The sequence below is a fragment of the Hippichthys cyanospilos genome, chromosome 14 (genome assembly GCF_059441005.1).
Source record: "Hippichthys cyanospilos isolate Australia breed blue-spotted pipefish chromosome 14, RoL_Hcya_1.0, whole genome shotgun sequence".
NCBI lineage: Eukaryota > Metazoa > Chordata > Actinopteri > Syngnathiformes > Syngnathidae > Hippichthys > Hippichthys cyanospilos.
Window position 1 is genome coordinate 12,739,975 of NC_142382.1, and position 11,137 is coordinate 12,751,111.

The 11,137-nt window shown below is 36.9% G+C and overlaps 3 long non-coding RNA genes across 5 annotated transcripts; all 3 read left to right on the forward strand.

The window, feature by feature from the left end:
* Nucleotides 1–840: 840 nt before the first annotated feature.
* LOC148413036 (uncharacterized) lies at nt 841–3,773 on the forward strand. Of its 3 annotated transcripts, none has more exons than XR_015867802.1 (4): nt 841–1,008; nt 1,795–3,033; nt 3,121–3,243; nt 3,442–3,773. It is a non-coding gene; the product is annotated as an uncharacterized LOC148413036 (long non-coding RNA). The 3 variants fall into 3 exon arrangements; XR_015867801.1 differs by having other exon boundaries at nt 3,004–3,033; XR_015867800.1 differs by having other exon boundaries at nt 1,795–3,243.
* Nucleotides 3,774–6,258: 2,485 nt separating this feature from the next.
* On the forward strand, nt 6,259–7,365 carry LOC148413037 (uncharacterized). Its single transcript, XR_015867799.1, has 4 exons — nt 6,259–6,315; nt 6,646–6,669; nt 6,750–6,869; nt 7,019–7,365. It is a non-coding gene; the product is annotated as an uncharacterized LOC148413037 (long non-coding RNA).
* A 2,291-nt stretch (nt 7,366–9,656) lies between these two features.
* LOC148413038 (uncharacterized) lies at nt 9,657–10,817 on the forward strand. Its single transcript, XR_015867840.1, has 4 exons — nt 9,657–9,743; nt 10,034–10,060; nt 10,142–10,264; nt 10,469–10,817. It is a non-coding gene; the product is annotated as an uncharacterized LOC148413038 (long non-coding RNA).
* Nucleotides 10,818–11,137: the final 320 nt, after the last annotated feature.

Genomic DNA, 11,137 nt, shown 5'->3' on the forward strand with positions numbered 1-11,137 from the left:
ATACCAAATTTGTACTGAGCTGTAGTCCCAAAACCGGAGTACATACCGAACTGTGACTTCTCGTTCTCTATATGCACCTCCCTTACTCCTTCATTAACATCAAGCAAAAACATTGAACAGGTGAAAGCCTATAACTCAAAAACCTTATGTTGGGACTCACAAATCAAGTACAGTCCCTTGAATGATAACTAATTCATGATTGTAATTCAAGATGAAAAACTTGCTCCATCAAACTTATTGAAATGCAATCAATCCACTCTACCACTATATAATCATTGCAGGTTTTTTTTATGTTTGGATTTTAAAATAATGTAGAACAATAAGACAATAATTTGCATTTGCAAACATGCCTCCCTGGGAAAGAGCTTTCAGAGAAAGAGCGAGAGACCCCTCCCCCTTGTTTTTCTCGAAACGGTTTCGTTTCACAAGAAACGAAACCTAACATTGATTGACAGCCCTGAACAGCCAATAGGAACCCAGCTGTAAAAAAAAGTAAAATACAATTACTGTAGTCTGCGTAACTCTTTGCATACCCTTTATATATATATATATATATATATATATATATATATATATATATATATATATATATATATATATATATATATATATATATATATATATATATATATATATATATATATATATATAGGTCAGGCTCAGTCTACGTTGCAACACTTTCACTTCAGGAACTTATGGACAACTCAAGTTTTGTTTTTGTTTTTTCAATCTAAGCATACACATCTATTCATAGGCCTAGATCAAGTGTGCACATGAAGTCCTTGACTCGCCCAGGGCGTTGATAACAAAAGTAAAATCAAATACAGGAGAGTGATGTGGACTTCCCCAAGAACTTACATACCCCGACGGTTTAAATATTCACTTTTGCTTCCATTTTATGACTCAGTCTTGTGCGAGCAGGAACGGGGTCAGAAAAACAAAGAATAAGATAAGTAGCACGTGAGAGCCTCATGAATTGAGTTCAAGATTCCAGCTGTAAACACTAAGGTATGTCCGCCAAGATTATTTTTCGGCAGCGGGGGCAGGCATTCCGGAGAACATTGTAAACAAAGTACACGTGACTGCAGTTTAACAAATAACATTAACAAAAATAAGTAATAATAAAAGTAATAACAAAAGTTATTACTCAATGTAAGTCTGTAAGGCAGTCTTTTTTTGGGTTTTTTTTTTCAAGCCAGGCAACAACTACTTGAACCACTTGTTGTAATGTATAAATATACATTATGTTATATACAATATGTTAAATAGTGTTTGTAAAAATAGACCATTTTAAATGACATAAATTGTTTCTCCCCATGTTTTTTAAGTGCCTCAAAAAGAGGCTGTTGGTTTTGCAAAATGGCTTGAAAGTCCTACCATGGAATTGAACCTGTCTTAACTAATAGTGAGAGTAATAGTGTGCAAATCATAATGGAAATTTCCTGTTAAAAAGGAATAAGGCATATTGATTCTTCTCCTTCTTTTCATTCAAATGTTTGCATTTTTACAGTTAAGTCTGCTTAACAATCAAAATCAATTACTGAGCAACGCTAAATCAATTAAAATAATCATGATTTTGAAACTGATTATTGTGCAATGTCAAAATCCTGTACTCTGTGGTGCAAAATCATCCAAATAATATTGCTGTAAAATTGCTTTACTGTTGACCTGAAGTTATATGCCATGGCTCATGTCATGTCCACTCGTTGTACCTGTGCTTAATTTTTAATGAAGTCGTCTTATTTTATGATGAGATACATACAAATGTTGTTACAATTTTGCTGTTGGATGCAGTTTGCCACTTCAGCAAAGGAATGTTCTCAGAAGAGATGAAGAAAGGTGAAGAAAAACACAGAACTCGAGTTGTTCCTGCAGTTTGTCTCAGCTAGCAAGTGGCCTGTTAGCAATTGCTTCTCGACTAGCTTGTTTGTTAGCAATAGCTTGCGCTACATTCACGCGCTTTTTTTCATGCTCGCCAAATAAAGGATGACTGAAAGTTTTCGAGCCCTGTTAAAATGCACCAGTTTGATCTGCTAGCTGAGGATATGAACAGTAAATCTGGCACCACATGTAAGCGTGTGACAAGTCACTGCACTTTTCAGAAAAAAAATAGTTTGCTCAGCTCGGTTATCATGGATTACAGAGATACACAAATGAGCAAAGTGACGCATGTGATGTTACACCGCAGGGATTTCTTTAACTCATGCGTACCTGCATACCAGTTACATGCACCCCTGATTATAACATACTTTTTAAACCATAACGTATGGTCTTAGCTATTTCTCCTGGCGTCTCTCAATATGGTAAAGGTTTTGAGATATATTTGTAGTGTTTTAATGTGGGTTTAAAGACCGCCAAAAAAAAAATCTGTGCCAAAAATGCTATGAAAAGCATTATACGAACTAATCAGAGGTTTATCAGCATTTTAGAAAGAATTGTGTTCTAACTCGAGGATTCAGTGTGTCTGTGCTAAGGTGCACTTGAATAGTTATGACTGATACAATTGTTTTATTGGAATAAATCTTTTAATCATTAAAGGATGATAGAATTTGGCATCATCAGGTGACCTAGATCGACACAAATTGTTCCACGACCAGTCATAGTGCTTGTGTCCTGCCAGCTTTTAGCTATAAAAGTGTGACAACTGTTTTGTTTGTCAGACAAGCATGAAATTCTCTCGTGACATTCAATTGAAGGAATACATAGAAAACATGGGAAACGGTGAGTAAAGTTGAAGCTTACTTTTGAACTTGCTAAGTGTGATTTTGTATGAGCATTTTAATATAGTATGGGAATATTATTTGCAGAACAGGCTTCACTTGTGCCCAATTTATTTAGGTGCTTACGCCGCATTTTTTGTGTCGCTCTTGAAAATTCTTAGTCATGCATGAGAAGACTGAAAGTGAAAGAATTTGTTATAATGCATCACTTGTATACAGCGCTATTGAGCACAATTTCTTTGCCAAAGTAAAATTAACACATTCATGCTTTATTCTCTTTCAGCAGCCTATTCCTCTCCTGCAATTGAACCAAGTAGGATTGATTTTTTTTCAGGGGGGTCCATTTTTATTTTAGTCTCAGCAGCATTGTGAAAATAAATGTTATGACTTATTTTTGCAGGATTAAATCCTCTTTTTTTTGTACCACCTGTCGGGACAGCAGTCGGTTTTCCCCAACCAAGTCCACTTATCTGTAGTGAAATGGCAACAGCTGCCATCAACACTGGCGTGACAGTTTTTCAAGGTACAATTGAATCTTGTAGTCAGGTTTGTAGGCAAACTGGCAGGTGGCAGATTTTTTTGGGGGGAGTGCCTTGCTCAAGGGCACCCAAGCCACTTATTTACAATCACCTTAAACACAATATTACAAATATTGCAGCCGATAAAAATCAAATGTTTAATTCAATTTGCTTTGATAATAAAGTGTGATATCATTTTGCAGGTTCACCCGCATTCAACCCGCATCCGTGTCCGACAGGCTTGGGACCTTTCCCTTGAAGCTTTGGCGACTTCACTGCTTTTCTTTCTTTGTAACATGTTTTGTTTTGTTTTTTTAAACTTGTAATATATGTAATATAATATGGTGGTTCAGCCATGACTCAAATGAGAACAAATGATTTGTATACTAGCCTACCTTTTTATACAGTATATTTTTCCTACTGCAATATTGATTATAGTATCTAGATCCTTGAATGCATTTCATGAAGAGATTCATGTTGAAGAGAAATATACAGTTTTTTATTTAAACACGTTTTTTTAAAATCTGATGTTGGATTGTGAGGGGTAATAAAATGCTTTATTATTTACATGCCATGATTCAATGTGTTTCTTTGTTTACACGTAGCATCACAAAATGTCCCCCAATAAGTTTTCACATGGGTGTGCAAACGAAATTTAACCATTCTCATTAGAGGCAGTGATTCCCAACCAGCAATGAGAGATCATAAGAGATGATCCAAGGAATAGCCAAGTGTCCCTCATATCAATTTTGTCTAGATATTTGTCGAGGGACTGCATGAACTTGATGCATGGCTGTATGTGCATTTGCAAGTGAGAAGACACATTCTTGGTGGTTTAAATCAGTAAAAACAGGTATTATAACTGACCTCAGGAGCTGCTGTGAGAAAAACAAGGCCATATTAGAGGGTGGAGCGAAGGGAAATCTCTGACAGGAAGTGTTTGTTTACACCCAGGGGTGTAGGGCTTATGTACAGAGTGATTTACAAATGAATTGTGCTTCATTTCCAAACACTGAAATAAGCACTGCATAGCCAACTGTACCCTGAGAAACTCACCCTGGCCACCAAAAAAAAAAAAAAAAAAAACACTCTAACATAGAACAACCCAAAAAATTATGATAATAATAAAATAAATAAATAAATACATAAATAATAAGAATAATAAAGAAAGAAATAAAAATAATTCACTGTTGAATACATTTTCTACATTTACTAGATAAGGAAAGCTGAAGCTATTCACTAAAAAAGTGAGCAAACACTTCTTTTTTTTTTTTTTTTTTTTACATGAGGAGATGACTTATTCCCAGCTCGATGGAGTGTCCAAGTTGTTGAAACATGCTTGCAACCCCTCAATTTGCCATTTGTATAAAGCACTACTTGTTATTAGTGTAGGTGATTTGGAACCACAAAGGAGAGGATCCTATGACACATCTTGTATGCTGCTTCTCCACACAGAGTTTACAACACAAAACACGTGTGTCCAATCTTTTTATTACAGGGCCATATACAGATAAATCAAAGGATGCAGAGGCTCGTGTGATTTTTTTTTCGACACCACACCAACATCAATCAAACAATTGCATATTGTTTGTATTTTATATATTTTAACTGAAAACTTGGGATTTTAGGATGATGAGAGACCCTGTAACCCACCAAAAAATTTTGTATCTGCACCTGCACTGACTGAACAGCAGCCAAATATGACGTACGATTTCCCTTGTTTGACACACTTACAGTGGCGCAGTGAATAGCACGTCCGCCTCACAGTTCAAAGGCCCCGATTCAAATCCACCTGGCTCCGGCCTTCCTTTGTGGAGTTTGCGTGTTCTCCCCGAGCCTGCGCGGGTTCTCTCCGGACGCTCCGGCTTCCTCCCACTCCCCAAAAACATGCATAGCAGGTGAATTGGACATACTAAATTGTCCTTAGGTGTGATTGGGCGCATGATTGGTCGTTCATCTCTGTATGCCCTGCGATTGGCTGGCAACCAGTTCAGGGTATCCACCGCCTACTGCCCGAAGCCAGCTGAGATAGGCGCCTGCGATCCCTGTGGGGATAAGCGGCTATAGAAAATGGATGGATGGACACACTTACTTGAGATTCATTTATGCACAATTTGTATTTTAATGCAGAGAAGAGGTTAGAGGAAACTATTGTTGCTTGTAAAAAAATCATGAGTATATTCACCACAGTGTTATGAAGAGAAGTGTTATTACTGGTTTAGTTGTAAATAATTCATTTACATTTTTGCACATTCAGAAAAGATCCACATTATATGCACCAAATTTATGGGTAGAAAATGTCAGTTTTGATGTGGGCCGCCTAAAAACCGCCCCTGGGCCATAGTTTGTACACCACTAACGTAGATGAAGTCCATGCAGCAATAGGAATAAAGACACAATGCTTTTTTATCTATTTTTTTTCATCTATTTGGTGAAGGTTTGTGTGACATGGAGCATGTTGCTAATTAGTAAATGTAGAGAATGTGAGCTTAAAAAAAATTGCAGTTTTGACAATCCCCATACCGGGTTGTCTGAGGTTGCAATTTTGGTAATGAAACAATATGGTTTCAGCCTTGCGGTGGAGGAGAAGATTTAGGAGCGGTGCGTAAACAAATGTGGAGGAAACCTTGCACTTAGAAGGAGGGCAAATCATTCAACTGTTTTTAGGTCTACATGTCGTATTTGCTAAGCCATTCTCTTGGTCTCTCTCGATATGGTAAAAGTTTTCAAATGTGTTTGTAATGTTTTAAAGTGTGTTTAAAGACCTTGAAAAAAAATCGATGCTATAAAAGCATAGGAACTAATCAGATGTTTATTAGCATCTCAGGTGCAGTTAAACAGGTGTTCCTGATACAGTTGCTTCAGAGGTATAAATCTGTTAATCATTAAAGGATGATAGAATTTGCCATCCTCAGGTGACCTGATTACAAGTGCATTGTTCTACAACCAATCACTGCCCTTGCGACCCGTCACCCCTCAGCTATAAAAGGGTGACAACTATTTTGTTTTCCAGACGAAAGCTCGAATTTCTCCCGAGACAACCAATTGAAGAAATAAAAAAAGAATCATGGGAAACAGTAAGTAGCTTTATTGCTTTCTTTTTAACTTGTTTTGTCTGATTTTTGTGAGAGGAACCTGACGGAGCAATATTATTACTCAAAAAAGGTTTCAACTATGCCCAATTAGTTTAGGTGGCTAAAGGGAATTGACTTCAGTTTTTGTGTCCTTGTCTAAAATGTTTAGTTGGCTTCCTGTTTGAAGTCTGAAAATTAAAACAATTGTACTCCTCTAGTCTCCATCCATCCACTTGCTACAACTTCATCACTGCAGATATTCAGCAAGTGCACCATTTCATTTCCGATGTAAAATGAAAATTAACACATTTATGCTTTATTGTGTTTCATCAGGCCATCCCTCTACTGCAGGACCAGGTAGATATTTTTTTGTCCAAACAAATGTGTGTGAGCATCAGGGACTATGTGACAATTACTTTTATTAATCAATTTTACAGGATTAAATCCTGTTTTCTTTGCACCCCCTGTCGGCACGACCATCGGTTATCCCCTACCGAGTCCATCGGCCCCGAGTGACATTGTAACAGCTACCACCACTGGCCTGACAGTTTTTCAAGGTACACTTTTGAGTTACAATTGAATATTTTGGTCAGGTTGTACAAAGCCGAAGTGCTCGTTTACAATCACCTTAAACACGATATTAAAATCACAATCAAACGTTTAATTTCATTTGTTTTGCATACTGAAGTGTGAATTCACTTTTTAGGGTCACCTACATTCAACCCTCCTCCGGGTCCGATGGGCCTGGGACCTTTCCTTTGAAGCTGAGGCGACTTGACTGCTTTCCTTTGTTTTGAATGTTTCTTTTTTTTTTACATGTATAACAAATGGTGATTCAACTGTGACTCAACAAATGAACTTGCATACTATACTAGCCTGCCTTTTTATACAATATCTTTTGCAACTGCAATACTGATTATTTTAAGTCCCTGAATGCATTTCTGTAATAGATTTAAGTTGAGAAATATGTACAGTATTGTTTTTGAACGTGTTTTTTTAATCTGATCTAAGGTTGTGATGGGCAATAAAATGACTTTGTTCATTTTCATGTCATGATTTATTGTGTTTCTTTTTTCACATGTGGTATCACACAATGACCCCAATGATGTTTTCACATGTGGTCGTGTGAATGATGAGTAATTATTCTCATTAAAGACAGAGATTTGCAAACAGGGTTCCATGAGAGATTCCTGATAAATCACTAAACATGGGTGTTACAACTGATTCCATGAGCTGCTGGGAGAAAAACAAAGCTATTTAAAGAGAGGGAGGAGGACAGAGAAATCTCGAACAGACAGGAAGTGTTTGTTTACATCCAGGTGTGCAGCTTATATAGAGTAATTTATAGGAGAATTGTGCTTTATAAAAAGCAGTTTATTCTCAAGCACTGACATGGGCACTGCATGGCCACTTGTTGGCCACTGAAGACCTCACCCTAGAACCAAAAATCACACTACAAAAACATCTTGTTCCCAAAAAAATAATCATTCAAATTTGTTAGCATTGAAAACATGTTGCAAGAAATATTTACAAGGAATACAAAATACCTACAAATACTTAGGCAGGAGGATTTATGTCCACCATAATGGTGTGTTCAAATTGTTGAAGAAAGTGGCCCCACAGTTTTCCTTTTGTGGAAAGCACTACTTACTAGTAGAGTATTTGATTGGTCATCGTGGAGAGAATACGCACGCCGCAGCCTGTATGCTGTATAACATAACAAGCAAACCGTCTATGGGCCACTTACAGAAAAGTCGAAGAATGCAAAGGCTACTAAGATATTTTTTTCAAATTATTTTGATTATCAATATATTTATATTTTGTATTTATATTTAAAAATTCTTTAACAGCAAATTGGATTTTGGTTTGGTGAGAGACCCTCTAACCCATCCAAAAAAATCCACACAAGCAATGAACAGGAGCCAAATTTGTCTTAAGACTAAAGCACTTACTTGAGAATCACTCATGAGATATGTTCCTCATTTGTAAGGTAACATTGAGAAGACATTAGAGAACATTAAATTTGCTTGTAAATATTCATTTGTGTACTCACCACAGTGTTATGAAGAGAAATGATGTTACTAGTTTAGCTGTAAATATGTGTATCATTGCACATTTAGAAACGCTCTACAATATATGCAACAGGTTTATGGGTAGCAATTGTCATTTTTAGTGTTTGACCTGAGCCTCTTAAAAGGCCCCCAGGCCATGATTTGGACACCAATGGCATAAATGAAGTCCGCACTGCTGTGGAGAACACTAGTTAAGCGCTAAACGCTAAACAAATGACTTTTGAGGGTATGGTAGTGTGATGAACACTCAATGTTTTTGTTTTGTTTTTTTTAACCAGTTTGGTGAAGATTTGTGTGATCTTGGAAGGGAAGAGCATTGTCTAGGATAGCTTGCATTGCTATCCATCCTAGTTCATCTCGCCCCAGTCCTTAGATAAAGCTGTTGACGAAGGAAAGTGGGACCTTGGCCCAGCTGTTGGTGGCGCCCGACTGGCTCTTTTTGTTATGTCTTGTAATAAAAACCAGGCAGGGGCGCTTGGGCAGTTGAATTAGCGGAGAACGTACGAGTTCATTTGCCCAAGCTTTTTCCCTATCCATGGCATAGAAAAGTCAATGTTGGCTGGTCTGAGTTACTCTTTTTGCTGCTTAGCAGCTAGGCTTGTCCTAGTCTTCTTTTAGAGATTTCTCTGACACAGTCCCAGAAGTAGGTCGTTTTAGGTCACGATTTCAGTCCAGAACAGTAGATCGTTCAGCCGTTGCAGCAGCGGCTAATTTTTTTCTGTCTTAGACGACAGCTGTAACCTGTATAAACACTGTAAAAAGTAGTTCACAGTTGTTGAAAGTTGATTTATATTGCTTTTTTTCATTTTATTAATGTTACTTATGATACAGTTTTAAGTATAGTTAACACAAGATGTAGATAATCCTTTCTGCTGGGGGCTTTGCAAAATATAATTGAGAAGCACTGACTTCAAATGAGGGTACATGATTACACTGTTTTTAGACCATAACATATTTGCCATTTCTCTTGGTCTCTGCAAATATGGTGAACGTTTTCAAATGTGTCTGTAGTGTTTTAAAGTGTTTTTAAAGACCTTGAAAAAGTCAGTGCCAAAAATGCCATAAAAGCATTATACAAACTAATCATAGGTTTATCAGCATCTTAGATTGCATTGTGTTCTAATTCAAGGTTCCAGTTTGAATGGGTTAAGATGCTGTTAAACAGATGTACCTGATACAGTTGCTTCATAGGAATAAATCTATTAATCATTAAAGGATGATAGAATTTGCCATCCCCAGGTGACCTTACGTCCTGTCCTCACTCAGCTATAAAAGTGCGACAGTTGTTTTGTTTTTCAGACGAGCTCGAAATTCTCTCATGACAACGATTGAAGAAATAAAGAGAAAACATGGGAAACAGTGAGTAACTCTTATGCTACATTTTTTAACTTGAGAACTTTGTTTTTTGTCTGAACATTCTCATATTGTAGAGAAATATTATTTGCCAAACAGGCTTCACTTGTGCCCGATTAGTTTAGCTGTTTATAAATCTAAAATGTTTACTGCAGGTCTCTATTAGAAGACTAAAAATAAAATAATTTGTAGTCATTGGGTCTCCATGCAGACCATCTAAAAGCCGGAACTTATTCTGCAAGTGTCCAATTTCTTTTCCTATTTTAACATCTTCATGTTTTATTCTGTTTAATTAGCCCATCCCTCTCCCGCAACTGGACCAGGTAGGATTTTTTTTGTCTGTAAAAAGGTATTTTAGTGTCAGGGACTATGTGAAAAATAACTTGTATTACTTATTTTTACAGGACTAAATCCTCTTTTATTCGCACCCCCTGCCGGCACGACGATTGGTTATCCCCAACCGAGTCCACCTATCAGTAGTGAAATGGCAACACCTGCCATTAATACTGGTGTGACAGATTTTCAAGGTATGCTTTCGAGTTAGAACGGAAGTATGTGTGATCAGGTTGCAGACCAACTGTCATATTTGAGGGGGAATACCCTGTTCAAGGGCACAAGCCAGTCATCTACAAGAACCATAAATGCAATATCAGATGAATATGTGTTGACAATAAAAATCAAATGATTCATTCAATTTGTTTTGCATACTAAAGTGTGATATCACTTTGTAGGTTCACCTTCATTGAACCTTCCTTCAGGTCTCGTGGGCCTGGGCCCTGCCCCTTGAAGCTGTGGGGACTTCACTGGTTTCCTTTCTTTTTCATGTACTGTACTTTTTTCATATACATGGAATACAGAATAGTGGTTGCTGTGAACGTTTTTTCATTTGTATACTAGCCTGCCTCTTTCGTTACTACAGTATTCATTATTTGGAGTCTGTGAAATAATTCCAGTGATAGGTTTATGTTGGAGAAATGTGTACAGCATTATATGTAAATGTGCGTGTGTATGTGTGTTGTTGTTTTTTTTTTAATCTGATGTGGGATTGTTAGGGCCAATAAAATGGTTTTGTTCATGTCACGATTTATAGTTTCTTTGTTTACATGTAGCAATGAATTGACCCCAATTAAGTTTTCACACATTGGGGTGTGAAAAAGAATATTTAAATTCAACTAGTGTTGAAAATATGTTACAAGACAGGTAGCTAAGGAGGAAAAAAGATACGTTCTAAAATTTGGTCCTTCTATCTTTTACATAAGAAAATCGGTAGGAGACTCATGCCCACAACGATTATAGTGTGTTCAGGTTCCACTAGGAGTCAAAATACACACTGGGAAAATAAACCCCCACAAGATTAATGAATTTTATTTTATGAATATTAAAGTTGTGCATCAGTCACT